Source organism: Eurosta solidaginis, chromosome 5, assembly GCF_040869045.1.
Source record: "Eurosta solidaginis isolate ZX-2024a chromosome 5, ASM4086904v1, whole genome shotgun sequence".
Taxonomy (NCBI): domain Eukaryota; kingdom Metazoa; phylum Arthropoda; class Insecta; order Diptera; family Tephritidae; genus Eurosta; species Eurosta solidaginis.
In genome coordinates this window covers 118,071,761-118,095,204 of record NC_090323.1, presented here as the reverse complement: position 1 = coordinate 118,095,204, position 23,444 = coordinate 118,071,761, and the positions used below count along the sequence as shown (strand labels likewise).

At 37.8% G+C, this 23,444-nt stretch overlaps 1 protein-coding gene across 18 annotated transcripts in view; it reads right to left on the bottom strand.

The window, feature by feature from the left end:
• LOC137253031 (alpha-tubulin N-acetyltransferase 1-like) overlaps window positions 1-23,444 on the bottom strand; it is a 783,286-nt gene that overhangs the window by 534,282 nt on the left and 225,560 nt on the right. The window contains exon 1 of one of the 18 annotated variants that reach the window (XM_067789283.1): window positions 22,156-22,617. The exons of the other annotated variants lie outside the window; for them this stretch is intronic. The gene's annotated coding sequence lies outside the window, so the exon portion shown is untranslated. Of the gene's footprint in view, window positions 1-22,155; window positions 22,618-23,444 lie in introns of those variants that run through there. 18 annotated transcript variants of the gene reach the window in all.

Genomic DNA, 23,444 nt, shown 5'->3' with positions numbered 1-23,444 from the left:
TGACAAACTGAGTTGAATTTGTACTGAAAAACCGGGCCTAAGATTAAAATATTGTATTCCAGTCATTTTATCTTGTCACTAGGACACAGCTGAGTGAAAAAGAAAAAATACAATGATGGGAAGTTTTCTATGCCTTCACTCAAATGAGTGAAAAAAATTTTATATTTTTTATACTGAAGCTGACATTACCACCAGGTTTAAGGTAACTTTTACTATTTTTATGCTCAGCTGAGCAGAGCTCATAAAATATATTAATTTTGTTCGCATAACGGTACCCCGTAACGGCATAAACTAATCGAGATAGATATAGACTTCTATATATCAAAATGATGTGGGCGAAAAAAGAAATTAATTTAGCCATGTCCGTCCGCCCGTCCGTCCGTCCGTAAACACGATAACTTCAGTAAATTACGAGATTAGGTTAGGTTAAGTATTGTAACGATTTTTAGTGGTATTCCTCTTGTAACCTTCTACTAACGTTCGTATCGCTAAACTGCTCAATAAATAACTCCAATATTCAATAATGCAAAATGATCTTTATTAAAGTACTTCACAATAAGACTGATACTTCACAACCAATAGCTTGCTTAAATCAAACTGATTGCCCATGCCTCAGCTGGTGCTGCTTTTATATTCTTTGGCTTCCTCGTTCGAATACTTCTAGGCGTTTCTCCTTCTACAATTTACTACTTGTTTACCAGCTATAAGCTCACCAGCTATAAACTACAGATGCACGTTTATAGCTTCTCATTATTATTATTAGTATTATTCCATACTCTATTAGGAGCTTAAGGATTCAACAAAAGTTTTCCAATTATCTCTATTTCGTGCTATTTGCCTTAATTCGTTAAACTATTTGCCAGTTTCCTGAAGAACCGTTCTCCTCCAAGCCATCTTTGGTCGGCCTCTGCATCGTGTCCCTTGAGGATTGCAGGTTAAGGCAGCATGTGCAACGTCATCGTATGGCTTTCGTAATGTGTGGCCTATCCAGCCATATTTACGCTTCCGTATTTCAATATGTACACTGGTTTGGTTGGTCAACCTCCACAACTCTTCGTTCGATATTGTTCTAGGCCACCATATCTGCATTATATTTCTCAAGCAGCGGTTAATAAAGGACAGTGGCTTGGCTTTAGTTTCAGCAGTTACGAGCCAAGTTTCCGAGCCGTACAACAAAACAGACTTCACACATGCGTTAAAGATTTTTATTTTTGTTTCAGTTCGAAGGTTGTTATCGCGCCATACAACACCACGAAGTCTGGCAAAAGCTCCCCGGGCTTTTTGGATTCGAGCGTTTATATCTCTTTTTGCACCACCATCTACGGCGAGAATACTTCTCAAGTATGTAAAGCTTTCGGTATCTGCAAAATTTTGGCCATCAATTGTGAAATTTGCTGAGTTGTTACCTCTAATGCGCATAGATTCGGGTTTTCTTATATTTATTTTCAACCCAAACTTTAACGACTGGTGATTCAGATGGTCGAGTTTTGCCTGCATGTGCATGTGTGTGTGATAGCTGGACAATGTTATCTGCGTAATCCAATTCTCAAGACTGGAGTTAAGTTTCCAGTTTATGCCCCTATTATGCGAGTCGAATATTCCGAGCACCCAGTCCAAGACCACAATAAACAACAGTGGTGATAATATAATAATAATATATAATAATAATAATAGCTTCTCATATGCGCGTGTATATGTGAGTGATACTTCGACCGATGATTGCATACTTTTGTGAGCATCTCAGATATATGCATGTGTTTGTGCATATCTCTCCGCTTCTTGTATGTACTATGTGCAGAGGGAGCGTGTCATTATTCTGTATTACAAAATTCTGAGTGACAAAATTCTGTATATTGCAAAAAAATTCTGCTTGAACAAAATACTGCTTTTTTAAAATTCTGCTTTTTAAAATTCTGCTTTCTAAAATTCTGCTTTCTAAAATTCTGCTTTTTCAAAATTCTGCATGTTTAATTCTGGAAGTCAAAGTTCCGGAATCATGGCATGGCGTAGCCGGTGTTGGATCGGCTAAGGGTTATTTTTTTAAAGTGCGGCCGAAGGCCGCCTACGCAGAAGGGTATACTACGCAGAAGGACATCACCGTGGCGGTAGCCGCGGTTATACCACACACCCGGACTTGGCATGGCGTAGCCCAGGGTTATGTTTTATGAGCGCGGCCGAAGGCCGCCTATGCAGAAAGGTGTTCTACGCAGTTCTACGCAGAATTACTGTGCATGGCACACTTTTTCAAAATAATTACATGACCTCTTTAACATTATTAACATTATATTTTAATACAGAATTTTGAAAGCAGAATTTTAAAAAGCAGAATTTTGTTTTTAGAATTTTGTACATACAGAATTTCGACACCAACCCATATGTAGACATAATGATTGATTTGTTTATGTAGATACAAGTGACTGCTTAGTATCGGCTTAGAGATGATAGTATGCCTTAGTGTTGCTAATATTCATCACGCTGCCCTCCACCTAAGTCTGATCGTCCCGATCAGACAAATCTCTCGATCTAACCGCTGCTAGCATCTCAAAATGAACCACCCTTCTATTTCGTGGTTTCCCAATGGTTTGTATGAGGTAGATGGTATCATTGATCTTCTTCACAACTTTGTACGGGCCTTCCCAACTGCACCAAAATTTGGATGGAACACCTTTCCACCGGTGCGGGTTGTATAGCAGTACCAAATCTGCCTCCCGGAAACCTTCCGAATTATTGCACTTGTCGTACCTGTGTTTCATCTTAGTACTCATTATCCTGATTCGTTCCCTCACACTCCGTTGTTTGGCCAATGAACTACTTCGTAGAGCTTGCGCTTGACTATTGGCTTCGCATAATCAGTATCGTTCCCACGTTTCACAACATTAATGCGTCCTGGCTTGAAAATACCCTCGCATTCTTTCTGGGAAATTCTTTTCTTCGTTTTCGTGCGCCCATTTGGTTTTGTCAATGCCAGTGTTTCTCTCGCAGGTACTTTTGATTTCGCTTTATTTGGCCCATTCGATCCACCAACCTTTTCCCGATCTACTGCCTTTGACTTTGGCGGTCTTTGTCCAATCGCCTCCACCAGCACTCGCTTACTGCTGAACCCTTTCTCAAAACTGAAGTTGAGTGGTACATCCTGGTTCTTATAACGCATAATCCTTCTCTGCATATCGATCCTGATGCCATGGTCAACTAAGAAGTCCACTCCCACTATGACTTCATCAACGATCTCTGCCACAACGAATTTGTGTAGAACCATGACCTTTCCAATTAAGATTTCACATATCACTTCTCCCTGGACTTGGTTATACTCGCCAGTGACCGTACGCAACCTTGCTCCAGGTAATGGCTTTATTCTCCTGATGACCAAATTAGATCGGATCAAGGAATGAGATGCGTCCGTATCTACAGTCAGTACACGTTCTTTGCCATCCACATTCCCTCTGACGGTAATACTGCTTGATTTCCTTCCAATTTGCGACGCAGATATCACAGGACATTTCATAGCTGGAGCTAGCTCTCGAACTCTACATCTTACTCGCTCTTGCTCATCCCCTCCAGCTTTGTTGTTAAGACCACCCATGCTGTTGAAACCACTAGGATCAAGATCGCAATGACGTGCAGTGTGATCGGGCTTCCCGCATTTGAAAACTCTTTCACTCCGCTTCTGCGATCCTTTCAGCGCCTCCAATATTGTGTTCACCCAGTCTGGCCTTTTTACCTCCACACGGCGTGCTTTGAACGCTGGCTTACACAGAAGCGATGCTTTTTCCTGAATCAGAGCATGTGATACCGTTTCAGCGAATGTTGGTCTTGGGTTCGCATATGTGCTCGTTTCGTTACGACATCCCGTATTCCATTTATAAAACTCTGAATTTTAACCCTCTCGGTGTATTCCACGGGTGCGTCTGCATTTTCGAGATGTGCCAATCTTTCAACATCCGACGCAAACTCCTGCAAAGTCTCATTCGATTTTGGTAACGGTTTTGTAACTCAATTTGGTATATCTGTTTTCTATGCTCGCGATCGTATGCCTCTCTAGAACACTCATCAAAGTTTCGTAGTTGTTCCGCTCTCCCTCCGGAATCGTGTGTAGGATTTCAGCAGCAGATCCCATCAATGCCACGAATAGTGCAGCAACTTTATCTTCAGCATTCCAGTTGTTCACTGTTGCGGTCTTATCAAACTGGAGCTTAAATACCTGGAAAGGAACAGAACCGTCTAAAGATGGAGTTTTTACTTTCGTATTGCTTGCTGAAACAACTGGGCGATTTAGTTGCAGCTCCTGTATACGACGTTTTAAAGCATATACCTCAGCCTCGATTTATTTTTTCGTCCATACGGGCTTCTAGTTGTGCAGAGATCTGCGATGATACCTGTGCTGAAATTTATCCCGACATTTCGGATATACGTGCCTCCTGTGCTTCAATCCTGGATGCTATTTGTGACGATATTTCGGATATACGTGCCTCCTGTGTTTCAATCCTGGATGTTACTTGTGACGACATTTCGCATATACGTGTCACCTGTGATTCCATTTGGGATACCATATATGTCTTCTGTTCTTCCAGTTGAGATGTTATATTTGTCTTTTGTTCTTCCAGTTGAGTTTGCATCTTTGTTGTTGTACGGTTCTCATGGGATTCCAGTTGAAATGCCATTGTCGGTGTTTGTGCAGATATTGCAGCCAAAATCATGTTGAAGTCTGTGCTCGGAACTGCCTGCGATGTTTAGTTTTTCTTTTTGTTGTTGATTCTTCCACATCAGGATAAAAGAAATACTCGTCCACATTAATTCCTTCCAACGCCATTAGATCTCCTCTTCTGACACCAATTGTAACGAATTTTAGTGGTATTCCTCTTATTTGCAACCTTCTATTAACGTTCAAATCGCTAAAAAGTTGAATAAATAACTCCAATATTCAATAATGCAAAATGGCCTTTATTAAAGTACTTCACAATAACACTGATACTTCATAACCAATAGCTTGCTTAAATCAAACTTATTGCCCATGCCTCAGCTGTTGCTGATTTTATACTCTTCGGTCTCCTCGTCGGCATACTTCTAGGCATTTCTCCTTCTAGAATTTACTACTTGTTTACCAGCTATAAACTCACCAGCTATAAACTACAGATGCACGTTTATAGCTTCTCATATGCGCGTGTATATGTGAGTGATACTTCGACCGATGATTGCATACTTATGTGAGCATCTCAGATATATGCATGTGTTTGTACATATCTCTCCGCTTCTTGTATGTACATATGTGTAGACATAATGATTGATTTGTTTATGTAGATAAAAGTGACAGCTTAGTATCGGCTTAGAGATGATAGTGTGCCTTAGTGTTGCTAATATTCGTCACAGTATGTAATGTTCGGTTACACCCGAACATAGCCTTCCTTACTTGTTTTTAATAGAAAACATAACAGGATAAAAATGTTATACACCTGGCAAAAAACTACTAGTAATGTTTACTTCAGTTTAATAACAGGTAAATAAAATAATTTACAGATGCAATATGTGTTGCATAAGAAATATTTTAAGTCAGAAATTTTACCACTCTTTTACTACAGCACTATTTACTACAACTATTTCCGTGCTTGCAACAGTGTATCTAAATACATGAAAAATTGATCTCAGACTTCCGAAGAAAAATCCTAAACGTAGGAATCAAAATCTCCTGGAAAATCAACATGCTCGAAGAAAAAACAAGTAAGGAAGGCTAAGTTCGGGTGTAACCGAACATTACATTTTCAGCTGAGAGATTTGGAGACAAAATAAGGGAAAATCACCATTTAGGAAAATGAACCTAGGGTAACCCTGGAATGTGTTTGTATGGCATGTGTATCAAATGAAAGGTGTTAATGAGTATTTTAAAAGGGAGTGGGTTTTAGTTCTAAAGGTGGCCGCCTTTTCGATATATCGCCATAAAGGTGGACCAGGGGTGACTCTAGAATTTTTTTGTACGATATGGGAATCAAATGAAAGGTGTTAATGAGTATAAAAGTGGACCAGGGGTGACTCTTGAATTTGTTTGTACGATATGGGTATCATATGAAAGCTGTTAATGCGTATTTTAAAAGGGAGTGGGCTTTAGTTCTAAAGGTGGACGCCTTTACAAGATAAAGCCATAAAGGTGGCCCAGGGGTGACTCTAGAATTTGTTTGTACGATATGGGTATCAAATTAAAGGTATTAATGAGGGTTTTAAAAGGGAGTGGCCCTTAGATGTATATATGAAGGCGTTTTCGAGATATCGACCAAAATGTGGACCAGAACATCATCTGTCGGGTACCGCTAATTTATTTGTATATGTAATACCACGAACAGTATTCCTGCCAAGATTCAAAGGGCTTTTGATTTCGCCCTGCATATTTTTTTCATTTTATTCTACTTAATATGCAAGGTGTCACACCCATTTTACACAGTTTTTTCTAAAGTTATATTTTGCGTCAATAAACCAATCCATTTACAATGTTTCATTCCTTTGTCCATATTTGGCATAGAATTATTGCATTTTTTTCATTTTTCGTAATTTTCGATATCGAAAAAGTGGGCGTGGTCATAGTCGGATTTCGGCCATTTTTTATACCAAGATAAAGTGAGTTCAGATAAGTACGTGAACTCAGTTTAGTAAAGATATATCGAGTTTTGCTCAAATTATTGTATTAACGGCCGAGCAGAAGGACAGATGGTCGACTGTGTATACAAACTAGGCGTGGCTTCAACCGATTTCGCCCATTTTCACACAAAACAGTTATTGTCATAGAATCTATACCCCTACCAAATTTCACAAGGATTGGTAAATTTTCGTTCGACTTATGGCATTAAAAGTATTCTTAACAAATTAAATGAAAAAGGGCGGAGCCACGCCCATTTCGAAATTTTCTTTTATTTTTGTATTTTGTTGCAGCATATCATTACTGGAGTTGAATGTTGACATAATTTACTTATATACTATAAAGATATGCAATTCTTTGTTAAAATTTGACTTAAAAAATTTTTTTTTTTAAGTGGGGGTGTTCGTCATCCAATTTTGCTAATTTTTATTTAGCACACATACAGGTAAAGGAGTAACGCTCCTGCCAAATTTCATCATGATATCTTCAACGACTACCAAATTACAGCTTGCAAACCTTTCAAATGACCTTCTTTCAAAAGTGGGCGGTGCCATGCCCATTGTCCAAAATTTTACTAATTTTCTATTTTACGTCATAAGGTCAACCCACCTACCAAGGTGATTTTTTCAGACAACAATCTATGCCCAATACGTAAGCTTGTGGTAAAATTTGATGTTGCTAGCTGTTAAAATGAGGCAGAAATATGGGGCAGAAATAGCGAAACCCTCTTATTGAACAATCGATTGTATGGGAGCTATATGCTATAGTGGTCCGATCTGGTCGATTCCGACAAATGCCAAAACCCCCATCAAAATATGCCTGCTTATCAAATTTCATCAAGATATCTCAAAAATTGAGGGACTAGTTTGCGTTCAAACAAACGGACAGACGGACGGACGGACGGACGGACAGACGGACATGGCTAAATCAACTTAGCTCGTCCCCTGCTCATTTTCGTATACTTATTGGTGTGTCTAATGGAAACATATACATAAACAAGTAAGAACGGGACTGTCTTCGGCTGTGCCGAAGACTTCATACCTTTCATGAATGGGGCTGAACAATAGTCTTATGCCGTTCGTAATCTCCGAATAATCGGATGTATAAGATAAGAAATATATAGTGAACAGATCTAAATACCTAAACGATTTTTAAGATAAATATAAAATAAACAAGTAAGAACGGGACTGTCTTCGGATGTGCAGAAGACTTCATACCTTTCATGAATGGGGCTGAACAATAATCTTATCCCGTTCGTAATCTCCGAATAATCGGATGTATAAGATAAGAAATATATAGTGAACAGATCTACATACCTAAACGATTTTTAAGATAAATATAAAATAAAAAACAGGTAGGTACTTTGTGTGAGGATGCAAAGTTTCAGGTTTTTTGTGGTCTGCGTGTAAAAACTATGACTACGAATCACGTATTTCAACAATATATGACATAAACGTAACTATTTGATGAAATTTGAAGCTTCTAGCCGTAAAAAGGGGCCAAAATTACAGTTTATATGGGGTATATAATATATATACCACCGATCTCTATGATTTTTTCAGACAACGATATATGCTATACATGTAAGCATTTGGTGAAATTTGAAGCTTCTAGCTGTTAAAATGGAAAAGAAATTGCGCAAAGTTTCTTATCTGAACAATCGGTTGTATGATATATAAGTTAAACTTTTACAAATTGGAAATTCTAAAAAAGTATATTTTTTACACGCGAGACGTGCTCGTTTAGTGAATGCAAACTTATCTCTGACTTTTATTCTATACATAGTTTTTTGCATTAATTTTATTGTCTTTCTTTACTGCTCTGATATCGATAGTTTGGCAAATTTGATTCTCTGTTGTTGGTAAACTTATAATATAAATGATTGTCTTGCCATTGGTCGCTATTTTAATTTCCGAAAATTCTAGCGCTTCGTCTAAACTTATGAATGGGATATTATCCTTATCAAAGATTTTTTTAGCAATATCAATTTCTTCGGTTGACAAAATATATGAATTTACTATACTGGCGTTTGCCCAATGTATCGCGTAAGCGATGTTCACGACTTCCTCTTTCATAATTTCTATCTTGTATTTTAATTCTAAAAATGCCTCTATTTCTTTACTCTTGTCGTTTTGCATGTGCTTCATAATATGGTTTGTAATATTTGTGATTTCATTAACTTTTTCTACTGTAAGTTTATTAATGAAGACTTGATTGTTGTAGTTTTCTAAAACGTTATTTACTTTGTTCAGAACTATTTCATGGTCCTCATGGTCTGGACTTCCCGCAATCCATTTCCAATCACTGCCCAAAAAATTGAGTGACCTTTTTGATCTTTTTTCTATCCTTAAATTATTAATATGGGCCTTCACTTAGGATATTAGGAGGGATATAAAAGGGTAATTCGGATTTCTGTAGATTTTTTCTGCTTTTGTCGTTGTTTCTATATGTTCCAGAATTTCTGCATATTTGTCGATGTTTATTTCGTGTATTATCCTAAATTGTCCTGTCTGTAGTCTAGCCGTTCCTTTTTCTATTGTGATTAATTGGGAGTTCGAATAGTCTAATATCTGTACCTCTGCGAGGCATAGTGGTAAAAGGAATCTGAAAAAAGAAAATTTTATTGTAGTAGTTAATTCCGTATCCTACTTTTATGGACGATTTGTCCTCTCTCGGTCACTACCGTGCTGTTCCTGTCTTCTTTAACTATTTCCCTACTATATAATTTGCTTAGTTTTGTTCCTAACCTCCTATTTTTTTTTACAAATATGACTTGTCCTGGCAAGTAGGATTTGAGCGTTTGTTTACCTTTATTATGGAATTCAATATCCTTATTTTGTTTTTGTGTTAACTTTTGCAAATTCTCGTATCTAGTTTTTTCTATGTCTTCGGGCGTGAAGTTCATATTTCTTCCGAAGAATATGTCGACTGGTCTTTTCTGTGTAACTGAGTAAATGGTATGATTGTACTCGGATACTGCTCTTTCTAAAAGTTCCTCAAAGTTTCGATGTCTCCCATTATCTTTCACACAGCGCATTATCTCACTTAGGGTGGAGTGGAATCTTTCCACTTGGCCGTTAGCCTGGCTTTTATATGGGGGAGTAGTATAAACTTCGATGCCTAATTCGTCTTTCATCATAAACTTCATTGAAATGGAATTTAACGATGGTTCATTATCGATCACTATTATCTTCGGGTCGCCGAAGGAAAATATTATATCCCTTAAGGGTCTCCTTACATCCTCTATGGCCCCGCTATTTAGCATTCTTGTTACTGCATATTTCGAGAACTTATCCAGTGCAGTCATAACTCTCTTCCCTTCGGTTAGAAAGATGTCTATATGGACTGTGTGTCCTGGGAAGGTTGGCAATGGGGTTGCTGCTATTTTTGGGTTGTTAGGGTGCCTTTCATACTTGCTTTCTTTGCATACAGTGCAGTTTGTTATCAGTCGCTTGATTTTGTTCATCATCCCGGGAAAATAACTCTTCTCTATGATCTGTATTTTATTTTCGGTCGCGTTCCTATGTGCTCTTAGATGTTCTTTCAAAATAATATTTTCCTGCTCTTGTTCGTTAGTTATGTCCTCCACCGGTGCGGGTTGTATAGCAGTACCAAATCTGCCTCCCGGAAACCTTCCGAATTATTGCACTTGTCGTACCTGTGTTTCATCTTAGTACTCATTATCCTGATTCGTTCCCTCACACTCCGTTGTTTGGCCAATGAACTACTTCGTAGAGCTTGCGCTTCACTATTGGCTTCGCATAATCAGTATCGTTCCCACGTTTCACAACATTAATGCGTCCTGGCTTGAAAATACCCTCGCATTCTTTCTGGGAAATTCTTTTCTTCGTTTTCGTGCGCCCATTTGGTTTTGTCAATGCCAGTGTTTCTCTCGCAGGTACTTTTGATTTCGCTTTATTTGGCCCATTCGATCCACCAACCTTTTCCCGATCTACTGCCTTTGACTTTGGCGGTCTTTGTCCAATCGCCTCCACCAGCACTCGCTTACTGCTGAACCCTTTCTCAAAACTGAAGTTGAGTGGTACATCCTGGTTCTTATAACGCATAATCCTTCTCTGCATATCGATCCTGATGCCATGGTCAACTAAGAAGTCCACTCCCACTATGACTTCATCAACGATCTCTGCCACAACGAATTTGTGTAGAACCATGACCTTTCCAATTAAGATTTCACATATCACTTCTCCCTGGACTTGGTTATACTCGCCAGTGACCGTACGCAACCTTGCTCCAGGTAATGGCTTTATTCTCCTGATGACCAAATTAGATCGGATCAAGGAATGAGATGCGTCCGTATCTACAGTCAGTACACGTTCTTTGCCATCCACATTCCCTCTGACGGTAATACTGCTTGATTTCCTTCCAATTTGCGACGCAGATATCACAGGACATTCCATAGCTGGAGCTAGCTCTCGAACTCTACATCTTACTCGCTCTTGCTCATCCCCTCCAGCTTTGTTGTTAAGACCACCCATGCTGTTGAAACCACTAGGATCAAGATCGCAATGACGTGCAGTGTGATCGGGCTTCCCGCATTTGAAAACTCTTTCACTCCGCTTCTGCGATCCTTTCAGCGCCTCCAATATTGTGTTCACCCAGTCTGGCCTTTTTACCTCCACACGGCGTGCTTTGAACGCTGGCTTACACAGAAGCGATGCTTTTTCCTGAATCAGAGCATGTGATACCGTTTCAGCGAATGTTGGTCTTGGGTTCGCATATGTGCTCGTTTCGTTACGACATCCCGTATTCCATTTATAAAACTCTGAATTTTAACCCTCTCACCCTCAGCTGTTGCTGATTTTATACTCTTCGGTCTCCTCGTCGGCATACTTCTAGGCATTTCTCCTTCTAGAATTTACTACTTGTTTACCAGCTATAAACTCACCAGCTATAAACTACAGATGCACGTTTATAGCTTCTCATATGCGCGTGTATATGTGAGTGATACTTCGACCGATGATTGCATACTTATGTGAGCATCTCAGATATATGCATGTGTTTGTACATATCTCTCCGCTTCTTGTATGTACATATGTGTAGACATAATGATTGATTTGTTTATGTAGATAAAAGTGACAGCTTAGTATCGGCTTAGAGATGATAGTGTGCCTTAGTGTTGCTAATATTCGTCACAGTATGTAATGTTCGGTTACACCCGAACATAGCCTTCCTTACTTGTTTTTAATAGAAAACATAACAGGATAAAAATGTTATACACCTGGCAAAAAACTACTAGTAATGTTTACTTCAGTTTAATAACAGGTAAATAAAATAATTTACAGATGCAATATGTGTTGCATAAGAAATATTTTAAGTCAGAAATTTTACCACTCTTTTACTACAGCACTATTTACTACAACTATTTCCGTGCTTGCAACAGTGTATCTAAATACATGAAAAATTGATCTCAGACTTCCGAAGAAAAATCCTAAACGTAGGAATCAAAATCTCCTGGAAAATCAACATGCTCGAAGAAAAAACAAGTAAGGAAGGCTAAGTTCGGGTGTAACCGAACATTACATTTTCAGCTGAGAGATTTGGAGACAAAATAAGGGAAAATCACCATTTAGGAAAATGAACCTAGGGTAACCCTGGAATGTGTTTGTATGGCATGTGTATCAAATGAAAGGTGTTAATGAGTATTTTAAAAGGGAGTGGGTTTTAGTTCTAAAGGTGGCCGCCTTTTCGATATATCGCCATAAAGGTGGACCAGGGGTGACTCTAGAATTTTTTTGTACGATATGGGAATCAAATGAAAGGTGTTAATGAGTATAAAAGTGGACCAGGGGTGACTCTTGAATTTGTTTGTACGATATGGGTATCATATGAAAGCTGTTAATGCGTATTTTAAAAGGGAGTGGGCTTTAGTTCTAAAGGTGGACGCCTTTACAAGATATCGCCATAAAGGTGGCCCAGGGGTGACTCTAGAATTTGTTTGTACGATATGGGTATCAAATTAAAGGTATTAATGAGGGTTTTAAAAGGGAGTGGCCCTTAGATGTATATATGAAGGCGTTTTCGAGATATCGACCAAAATGTGGACCAGAACATCATCTGTCGGGTACCGCTAATTTATTTGTATATGTAATACCACGAACAGTATTCCTGCCAAGATTCAAAGGGCTTTTGATTTCGCCCTGCATATTTTTTTCATTTTATTCTACTTAATATGCAAGGTGTCACACCCATTTTACACAGTTTTTTCTAAAGTTATATTTTGCGTCAATAAACCAATCCATTTACAATGTTTCATTCCTTTGTCCATATTTGGCATAGAATTATTGCATTTTTTTCATTTTTCGTAATTTTCGATATCGAAAAAGTGGGCGTGGTCATAGTCGGATTTCGGCCATTTTTTATACCAAGATAAAGTGAGTTCAGATAAGTACGTGAACTCAGTTTAGTAAAGATATATCGAGTTTTGCTCAAATTATTGTATTAACGGCCGAGCAGAAGGACAGATGGTCGACTGTGTATACAAACTAGGCGTGGCTTCAACCGATTTCGCCCATTTTCACACAAAACAGTTATTGTCATAGAATCTATACCCCTACCAAATTTCACAAGGATTGGTAAATTTTCGTTCGACTTATGGCATTAAAAGTATTCTTAACAAATTAAATGAAAAAGGGCGGAGCCACGCCCATTTTGAAATTTTCTTTTATTTTTGTATTTTGTTGCAGCATATCATTACTGGAGTTGAATGTTGACATAATTTACTTATATACTATAAAGATATGCAATTCTTTGTTAAAATTTGACTTAAAAAATTTTTTTTTTTAAGTGGGGGTGTTCGTCATCCAATTTTGCTAATTTTTATTTAGCACACATACAGGTAAAGGAGTAACGCTCCTGCCAAATTTCATCATGATATCTTCAACGACTACCAAATTACAGCTTGCAAACCTTTCAAATGACCTTCTTTCAAAAGTGGGCGGTGCCATGCCCATTGTCCAAAATTTTACTAATTTTCTATTTTACGTCATAAGGTCAACCCACCTACCAAGGTGATTTTTTCAGACAACAATCTATGCCCAATACGTAAGCTTGTGGTAAAATTTGATGTTGCTAGCTGTTAAAATGAGGCAGAAATATGGGGCAGAAATAGCGAAACCCTCTTATTGAACAATCGATTGTATGGGAGCTATATGCTATAGTGGTCCGATCTGGTCGATTCCGACAAATGCCAAAACCCCCATCAAAATATGCCTGCTTATCAAATTTCATCAAGATATCTCAAAAATTGAGGGACTAGTTTGCGTTCAAACAAACGGACAGACGGACGGACGGACGGACGGACAGACGGACATGGCTAAATCAACTTAGCTCGTCCCCTGCTCATTTTCGTATACTTATTGGTGTGTCTAATGGAAACATATACATAAACAAGTAAGAACGGGACTGTCTTCGGCTGTGCCGAAGACTTCATACCTTTCATGAATGGGGCTGAACAATAGTCTTATGCCGTTCGTAATCTCCGAATAATCGGATGTATAAGATAAGAAATATATAGTGAACAGATCTAAATACCTAAACGATTTTTAAGATAAATATAAAATAAACAAGTAAGAACGGGACTGTCTTCGGATGTGCAGAAGACTTCATACCTTTCATGAATGGGGCTGAACAATAATCTTATCCCGTTCAGTTTCAGTTTCAGGTTTTTTGTGGTCTGCGTGTAAAAACTATGACTACGAATCACGTATTTCAACAATATATGACATAAACGTAACTATTTGATGAAATTTGAAGCTTCTAGCCGTAAAAAGGGGCCAAAATTACAGTTTATATGGGGTATATAATATATATACCACCGATCTCTATGATTTTTTCAGACAACGATATATGCTATACATGTAAGCATTTGGTGAAATTTGAAGCTTCTAGCTGTTAAAATGGAAAAGAAATTGCGCAAAGTTTCTTATCTGAACAATCGGTTGTATGATATATAAGTTAAACTTTTACAAATTGGAAATTCTAAAAAAGTATATTTTTTACACGGGAGACGTGCTCGTTTAGTAAATGCAAACTTATCTCTGACTTTACACAATAATAATGCTTACCATCTAACCTACGTTTGCCTTACCGCGATGAAAGTGAAAACTGCTGATCACGCGCTTCCACAGGTGAGTTTGTTTATTTTAATTTGGTTTCCATTTGCCGCTTACTGTTCACACGGTTTGCTTTGTATGTGTTGCGGCTTCAGCAATTTTGTCAGTTTGTTATGTCTGGAGTATTATGTGTCTGAATATTTGTTTTTTTATATTATATAAATATGTGCCGTGGTCGATGGACCGCGCTTCTTTGCTTTCTCTGGTTGACAGGACTAATTTGGTTAAAAATATGGTGACGATTACAAATATGATCATAAGGCTGATGTTTGTGGCATATTTAAGCCGGTATGACGATTCTGTTAGGCTAATCTCTTTTGTATTGTTGATGTTTAGCTGTTTTAACATTTCTAGAGAAAGTATTTCTTCGTTTCTGTTTGATAGTGATATTGGTTGGAGTATCGCAGGTAGGGGTTTGTTTGTTGATTTTTCCGCATTGAAAAATTTCTTCCCGTTAATTTGGATTGTAGCGTCATTAAAGTGAATGACAAAGGTTCCGTTTAGAGTTGTAGAATCTTCGTTTATTAGGACATAGCCCCTGAAGTCGTTTAGGAATATAACTCCAGGTGACAGCTCCTCAAAGTCTGGAATGTGCTGACTGTTTGTGACGGTGCAATTTGGCAAACGGCTCGTTAAAAGATTACTAATACAACAATCATTACTTAAATCTAGCAAATCGTCTTTCGAGCATATTTGTAGTGCGTTATATTGTTTACAATTTCTTTTTATTCTATACATAGTTTTTTGCATTAATTTTATTGTCTTTCTTTACTGCTCTGATATCGATAGTTTGGCAAATTTGATTCTCTGTTGTTGGTAAACTTATAATATAAATGATTGTCTTGCCATTGGTCGCTATTTTAATTTCCGAAAATTCTAGCGCTTCGTCTAAACTTATGAATGGAATATTATCCTTATCAAAGATTTTTTTAGCAATATCAATTTCTTCGGTTGACAAAATATATGAATTTACTATACTGGCGTTTGCCCAATGTATCGCGTAAGCGATGTTCACGACTTCCTCTTTCATAATTTCTATCTTGTATTTTAATTCTAAAAATGCCTCTATTTCTTTACTCTTGTCGTTTTGCATGTGCTTCATAATATGGTTTGTAATATTTGTGATTTCATTAACTTTTTCTACTGTAAGTTTATTAATGAAGACTTGATTGTTGTAGTTTTCTAAAACGTTATTTACTTTGTTCAGAACTATTTCATGGTCCTCATGGTCTGGACTTCCCGCAATCCATTTCCAATCACTGCCCAAAAAATTGAGTGACCTTTTTGATCTTTTTTCTATCCTTAAATTATTAATATGGGCCTTCACTTAGGATATTAGGAGGGATATAAAAGGGTAATTCGGATTTCTGTAGATTTTTTCTGCTTTTGTCGTTGTTTCTATATGTTCCAGAATTTCTGCATATTTGTCGATGTTTATTTCGTGTATTATCCTAAATTGTCCTGTCTGTAGTCTAGCCGTTCCTTTTTCTATTGTGATTAATTGGGAGTTCGAATAGTCTAATATCTGTACCTCTGCGAGGCATAGTGGTAAAAGGAATCTGAAAAAAGAAAATTTTATTGTAGTAGTTAATTCCGTATCCTACTTTTATGGACGATTTGTCCTCTCTCGGTCACTACCGTGCTGTTCCTGTCTTCTTTAACTATTTCCCTACTATATAATTTGCTTAGTTTTGTTCCTAACCTCCTATTTTTTTTTACAAATATGACTTGTCCTGGCAAGTAGGATTTGAGCGTTTGTTTACCTTTATTATGGAATTCAATATCCTTATTTTGTTTTTGTGTTAACTTTTGCAAATTCTCGTATCTAGTTTTTTCTATGTCTTCGGGCGTGAAGTTCATATTTCTTCCGAAGAATATGTCGACTGGTCTTTTCTGTGTAACTGAGTAAATGGTATGATTGTACTCGGATACTGCTCTTTCTAAAAGTTCCTCAAAGTTTCGATGTCTCCCATTATCTTTCACACAGCGCATTATCTCACTTAGGGTGGAGTGGAATCTTTCCACTTGGCCGTTAGCCTGGCTTTTATATGGGGGAGTAGTATAAACTTCGATGCCTAATTCGTCTTTCATCATAAACTTCATTGAAATGGAATTTAACGATGGTTCATTATCGATCACTATTATCTTCGGGTCGCCGAAGGAAAATATTATATCCCTTAAGGGTCTCCTTACATCCTCTATGGCCCCGCTATTTATTATTCTTGTTACTGCATATTTCGAGAACTTATCCAGTGCAGTCATAACTCTCTTCCCTTCGGTTAGAAAGATGTCTATATGGACTGTGTGTCCTGGGAAGGTTGGCAATGGGGTTGCTGCTATTTTTGGGTTGTTAGGGTGCCTTTCATACTTGCTTTCTTTGCATACAGTGCAGTTTGTTATCAGTCGCTTGATTTTGTTCATCATCCCGGGAAAATAACTCTTCTCTATGATCTGTATTTTATTTTCGGTCGCGTTCCTATGTGCTCTTAGATGTTCTTTCAAAATAATATTTTCCTGCTCTTGTTCGTTAGTTATGTCCTCCACCAACTTCTGGGTGTATCTGCATTTATAGTTGCTAAAGTGTTGTGGATAGACGTTTTGTATTATACCCATAGTCCTCTCGTCGGTGTGGATTCCGTTGATTACGGATGGGTTTAGGTATCTTTTGAAAAATCTATAATTTTTTGCTCGTCGAAAAATGGTTCGTTAACTGTATGCCGGTGTACAGTTGGGAAGATTATTTTGAATTGGTAAGATGGCGTTTCTGAAAGCTCGAGAAAAATTTGGTTTTTGAACACGTTAATCGGTACCTCCGTGCAGGGTATTAGGTTGTGTCCTGAACTCTCATCACTATGGGTAGTGGGTGTAAGCGAATTTATTTGGGCGGGTATTCTTGATAGAGCGTCTGCGGCTCATTCGATTTACCGGGCTTGTAGATAAGCCCATAGTTATGTTCTTCCAAGATGGCTTTCCATCTTTTCATCTTACTGTTCGTATTTTTGTGGCTCAGGGCATACGTAAGAGGTTGGTGGTCGGTCACTATCTTAATTTTCTTAGAGCCGTACAGATAACTGCGCAGATAATTAAGAGACCATGGCGAGCATCTCCTTTTCATTGACGGCATAGTTCTCTTCTGTCTTGCTCAAGGTTCTTGAAATATAGGTGATGGACTTTCCGTCTTGTGAAAGGACGGCTCCTATTGCAAAATGGGAGTCGTCAGTGGTCAATTCGAAATCTTTCTCAAAGTTCGGGTGAGCGAGGACAATATCCCTTGATATTAGTGAAGTTTTTAATTTGTTAAATGCATTTAAAGCTTCTTTGTCGAGTTTTATTTCGATCTTCCTGGACTGATTTTTTGAAACATTCCCGGCTTCTCCTCGAAGGAGTGCAGTTAAGGGTTTGGCTAATTTGGAGTAGTCCCTAATAAAACGACGGTAGTAGCATGACATACCTAGAAATATCTTAGTTCCTTCAGGTTCTTTGGCACTGGGAACTGTGCTATGGCCTCTACCTTCTTGGGATTGGTTTTTATGCCATCGGGAGTGACGACGTATCCTAGGAATTTGCGAACTCGCATTTATCTAGTTGTATCTTCATGTTTGCTTCTTCTAATGTTTTAAATACAAATTTAATATTCCTTAAGTGTTCCTCTTCGGTTTTACCGAATATTATAACGTCATCAATATAGACGTAGCATCTAATTCCGATGTGCTGGCGAAGTATGTCATCTAATGCTCTTTGGAACGTAGAAGGGGCATTTTTAAGCCCGAAAGGTAATCGGAGAAATTCGTATTTTCCGTTATTCACGGAAAATGCCGTTTTCTCTATATCAGATTCACGAAGGGGTATTTGATGGAAATCGATCTTAAGATCTATAACGGTAAATATTTTATTGTTTCCGAGGTTGGCCTGGACCTCGTTAATTTCGGGTATTGGATATTTGTCTGGGATAGTTACGGCGTTAAGTTTCCGGTAGTCGATGACCATTCGATATTTTTTTTCGCCTGAACCGTCGGTTTTCGTATTGACTATCCAGACCGGGGAGTTGTAAGGAGATTTAGATCTCCTTATTATTCCATTAGCAAGAAGTTATTCGACTTGACGTTCTATTTCTTCTTTCAGAGCCATTGGGTATGGGTACGGTTTGGAGTAGACCGGGGTGTCTGTCGTTGTTCTAATTTCGCCTTTGGCCAGCGTAGTATACGTCAGTTTTTCGTCTGGGAACGAAAATAAATTTGGGCATTTAGCTATTACGTCCTTGGTTTTATCTTTTTGTTCTTCAGAAAAATGGGGAACCCTTATTACCGCGTTATTAACTTCTTCGGATATTCGTTGTTTTAGAGGTATGATTGTATTCGTAAGTATGGTCATAATATTCTTATCGGTATGGATGGTGGCTTTTAATTGTTTTAATGTGTCATTACCGATAATCTCGTGAAATGATTTTAATGACGGAAGTATAAAGAATTTTATTTTTCCTACCTCTGGTCCTAGAATGTCTATGAATGTGTGGTGTGTAATTTCGATATTACCAGCTACCGACTTTACCTTAAAAGGGACTTCGTTTGGAATTGGGTTCCTAACTCTTGTAGATTGTATATAATTTTTGTTAGACCCGGTGTCTATCAAAAAGTCTAGTGCGTCTCCACTTCTAGATACGATACATATTTGTTTCCGCGGTTGCTAGTAGAAAATGGACCTGCGACATCCATGGCGATCCTTGCAAATGGTGCACCTGAAATATATTGCTTCATCTGGCCATGACTTCGTGTTTTGGGCCCTTTCGCTCTGCTCAAAACCTTGTATTTGGCAATCCAATCAGTGACTGACTGACGGCAACCAACCCAATAGAATTTCTGCTTAATTTTCTCGAGCGTCTTCGTGATTCCAAGATTACTTCCAAATGGACCGTTATGTAGCTCACTGATAACGTCAGGAACAACTATCAGTTTCCTCTCACGTTGACCATCCTCACTCCCGCATATTCGTCGCAGGCAACCGGATATCAATTGTAAACTGTTCCACTAGGCCCAATATGACTTCGCGATACGACTCTCTGCTGACATCTCCCCTCTATTTGGTCTTTCGTTTCGTTCGAGCCCTTGCATAACATGTGACAGACCTGTATCGCTGACACTTCCTTAGTTGTTCCATGTCCCATTCATCCGAAAACGGAATCACTGCGAGTATAGGTACTTTCCTTTTCGATGCTTAATGGAAAAGTCATAGGTTTGTAGTCGCTCGATCCACCGTGCCAATTGACCGTGTGGATTACGGAACTGCAGCCATTTCAACGCTACGCGGAATCGCTGCCCGCTCTGCCAATGTCAACAGCTCTCTTCGTGTAACACTATATTTTCTCTCTGGTTCTCCAATTGATCGGCTGTAAAACGCTACTACTTTCTGTTGCCCATCGAGCAGTTGTGTCAAAACGCCTCCCATAGCATATCTACTTGTAACTGTATCTAGAATAAATGTTGCTCCTGGAAAGCCACTTCTTTCCCCTTCTTCCATTCAAAAGCTTTATTTTTCCGTGCAAGTTCATGGAGGCTATAGGCTACGCTTGCAAAATTTGGTACAAATCGGCTATAATATTGCACAACCCAAGGAAACTTTTAATTCATGCAGGTTCTGTGGTCTTGGCCAATCCTTTACAACTTATATCTTTTCATTCGCAGTGCAGATGCCCTCCGTCGTTCCCTTGTGACCCAAATAACTTAGTTCATTTTAAACAGTGAACACTTTTAGGAACTTAGTTTCAGACCATCATCAGCTTTTCTTTGGAAAACTTCCTCCATGTTCTTAAGATGTTCTTCAAAATTTTTTCCCAGACGATGATGTCGTCTAGGTACACCAAGCATGTTTTCCAATGTAATCCTTTGAGTACCTGATACATAAGTCTTTCAAAACTAGCTGGTGCATTAGATAGTCTAACGAAAATTACTGTAAACTGCCAAATACCATCTCCTAAACTGAAGGCTGTTTTCTCTTTGTCTTCCTCCTTCACCTCCACTTGCCAGTACCCACTTTGCAAGTCCAGTGTGGAAAACCATTTCGTACCAGATAGCGAGTCCAGATTGTCCTCAATTCTTGGCAATTGGTAGCTATCCTTTTTCGTGACGTCGTTCAACTTCCGGTAGTCCACGCAAAACCTCATTTGTCCATCCTTCTTTTTCACAAGTACTACCGGTGAACTCCATGGACTAGCTGATGGTTCGATTACGCCGCTGTCGCTCAATTCTTGTATGATTTGAATCACAACTTCCCGCTTGGCCAGTGGAACACTACGAGGTGGTTCATATTTTGCTATCCTGTTCTCTGATGTTTCAGAGTTTCCTTTTCCTACCTCGTAGCCAGCTATGGCTATCATAATGCCTTGGGCTATTTTTGTCCACCAAGCCATGTTGAAATTTTCCTATAATTATTTTTCTGCTTTTGTGAGAAATGAACTAAATTTAATTTTTAATAAAATTTTTGATTTTATTCTTTATCCTATGCATTCCATTTTACTTTTATTATTTTTTCCTTATTTAGTTGACATAAAAGTTTAAGAAAAATTTTGTTGAAAAATTTGTTTAATTTGAGCATTTTAATGTAAATTTTTTTTTTGTTTTTTTTTTCAATTTACATAATATTTTAAAAATTAGTTTTTATTCCATTCTTGCCTGATTTATTTGACATTATAAAGATCTAAGAATAATTTTGTTAATATTTTTTTTCCTTATTTAATTAATATTATAGAAAATACTGTATCGCCTCGTCCGCCATTTGCGCACCCTTGCGCCAACCGTCCACCTCTATTGTGGCCTTAAGATCTCCCTCGAAGCGCAGATAGGGAATCATGTAGTCTGTTCGTCTTGTGATTGATGACGCTATACTACTATGGCCATATGGTCGGCGCTAAAGCTGCCCTGAAGCACCGAGCCTGGTTGCGGTCGTTAACGCTTTGTTCTTTGCTACCAGTTCTACAGGTGGGATGTGCAGAATGCGGTTTAAAATTTTCTAAAATTTTTGATTTTCTTAAAAAAAATTTTTTTCTAAGGTTAATATTTTTAACATTTCTTAAAATTGAAAAAAAAAGATTCAAGGTTCGATTCGAGCTCAAAACAAAAATAACAACAATAATAATTGAAAAAAAAAATTTTTTTTTCATAATATTGTTTAAAATTAAATTTTATGTTATTTATATATTTATATATTTTCTACGCCACATTGGGCTTCAATCTTGTTCCCTATTTTTAGGTTTAGTTTGTGTCATTTTCAAAGCTGACATCAAACTTTTTGTAAAAAAATTTGTTCAGCCTACTATATTTAAAAAAATATTCCTAAGCAAAAACTTTCGTTTTTGCTAATAGTTTAGCGTCCATAAAGGCCGCCCAATTTGTTTCTAAATTTTATACTTACGTTGTTGCTAGTTTCGCTGCCACCTCAAGCGGTACGCCGCCAATTGTAAAGATGTCTTCCGGTCCCGTTTTGCTGCTAAATTGTATGCCACTTCTTCTATGCTCGCTTGCTGCCAGTTGGTCACCAATACTTAATTTTCTGTTTTTACTGCTTTACCGAATCCTTGCCTCTGTCTGCATAATACTGATCTTTTTATGGTAGTAATTAATTTATACGCTGGTGATTCTTCCTCACTTTGAGATTTGCCAAAAAATCCGAACGAAAAGGCTTCACTTGTTAAAATTCCAATCTTTACTGGTACCAGATAGTAGTACCGTTTGTGTTCCTTGTATTGACCTTTACTTTACTTTTTAACTGTTTAAAAATGGTCAGGATCTCTGGGCAGTCAGATCTTTTTTAGCAGTTGTGCCAATTTTGATCTGGACTGGCAGGATCGCCATGAAATATTTGAAGTAATAAAAGGAATGTTTGACTTTGAATGTCTGACAAAAATTGACTTCATTGAAGGAATTCTTTCTCTTTTTATACATAATTTCTTAACCTAAACATACATAATTATTCTAACACTAACAAACTAAAAATATGTACATTTGTAATACTGGTATGCAAAGTCAGCAGATTACTTCATTGACCTATTTATGGAAACAATGTAAAATAGTTGTGTGTGAATATTTTGGTGATTCACATTGACGACCTAACACTGACAATTAGACATTCCGATCGGCACGTGCATTGATCGGCGTGACTAACTGAGCAAAACTATGAAGGTGTGAAATGGCATGGGTTTCGTATTCGGCATTCAATTGATGTTGACTTCCCGCTGTGTCGGGTCAATATAATTTATGTAGAACAATGTAATATGACTGCACTATGACTGTGTATGGCCGGTTCATAAAAAATGCATTGGCATAGAAGTTCATAATGCATAATGCCGCAAATGTATTGCATAGGGGGCATAACGCATAATACTACACCACTTAACTTGCTTTGGGTTACCAAATTTCTATTGTCTTTCACATTCAATTGTTGTGTGGTCGTAATTTATGAAATAATGGCACCTTGATGCCAAAAGTAAAGAGTTTATTTGTTTATACGTTTTTTTTTTTTATTATTATTACTATTATGCTGACTTTGGTTTTTCATTCTTTATAATTGAACATCTCATGCTGGTTTTTTTTTATTCTTTGCATGTGTACATATTGAGTTGACATTTGTTTTCCTCTTTTTCTTTTTGTGTTTAGTGATAATTATGAGTAAAGTGGAATGCTTGTAATGAGATTGTTGTTTTT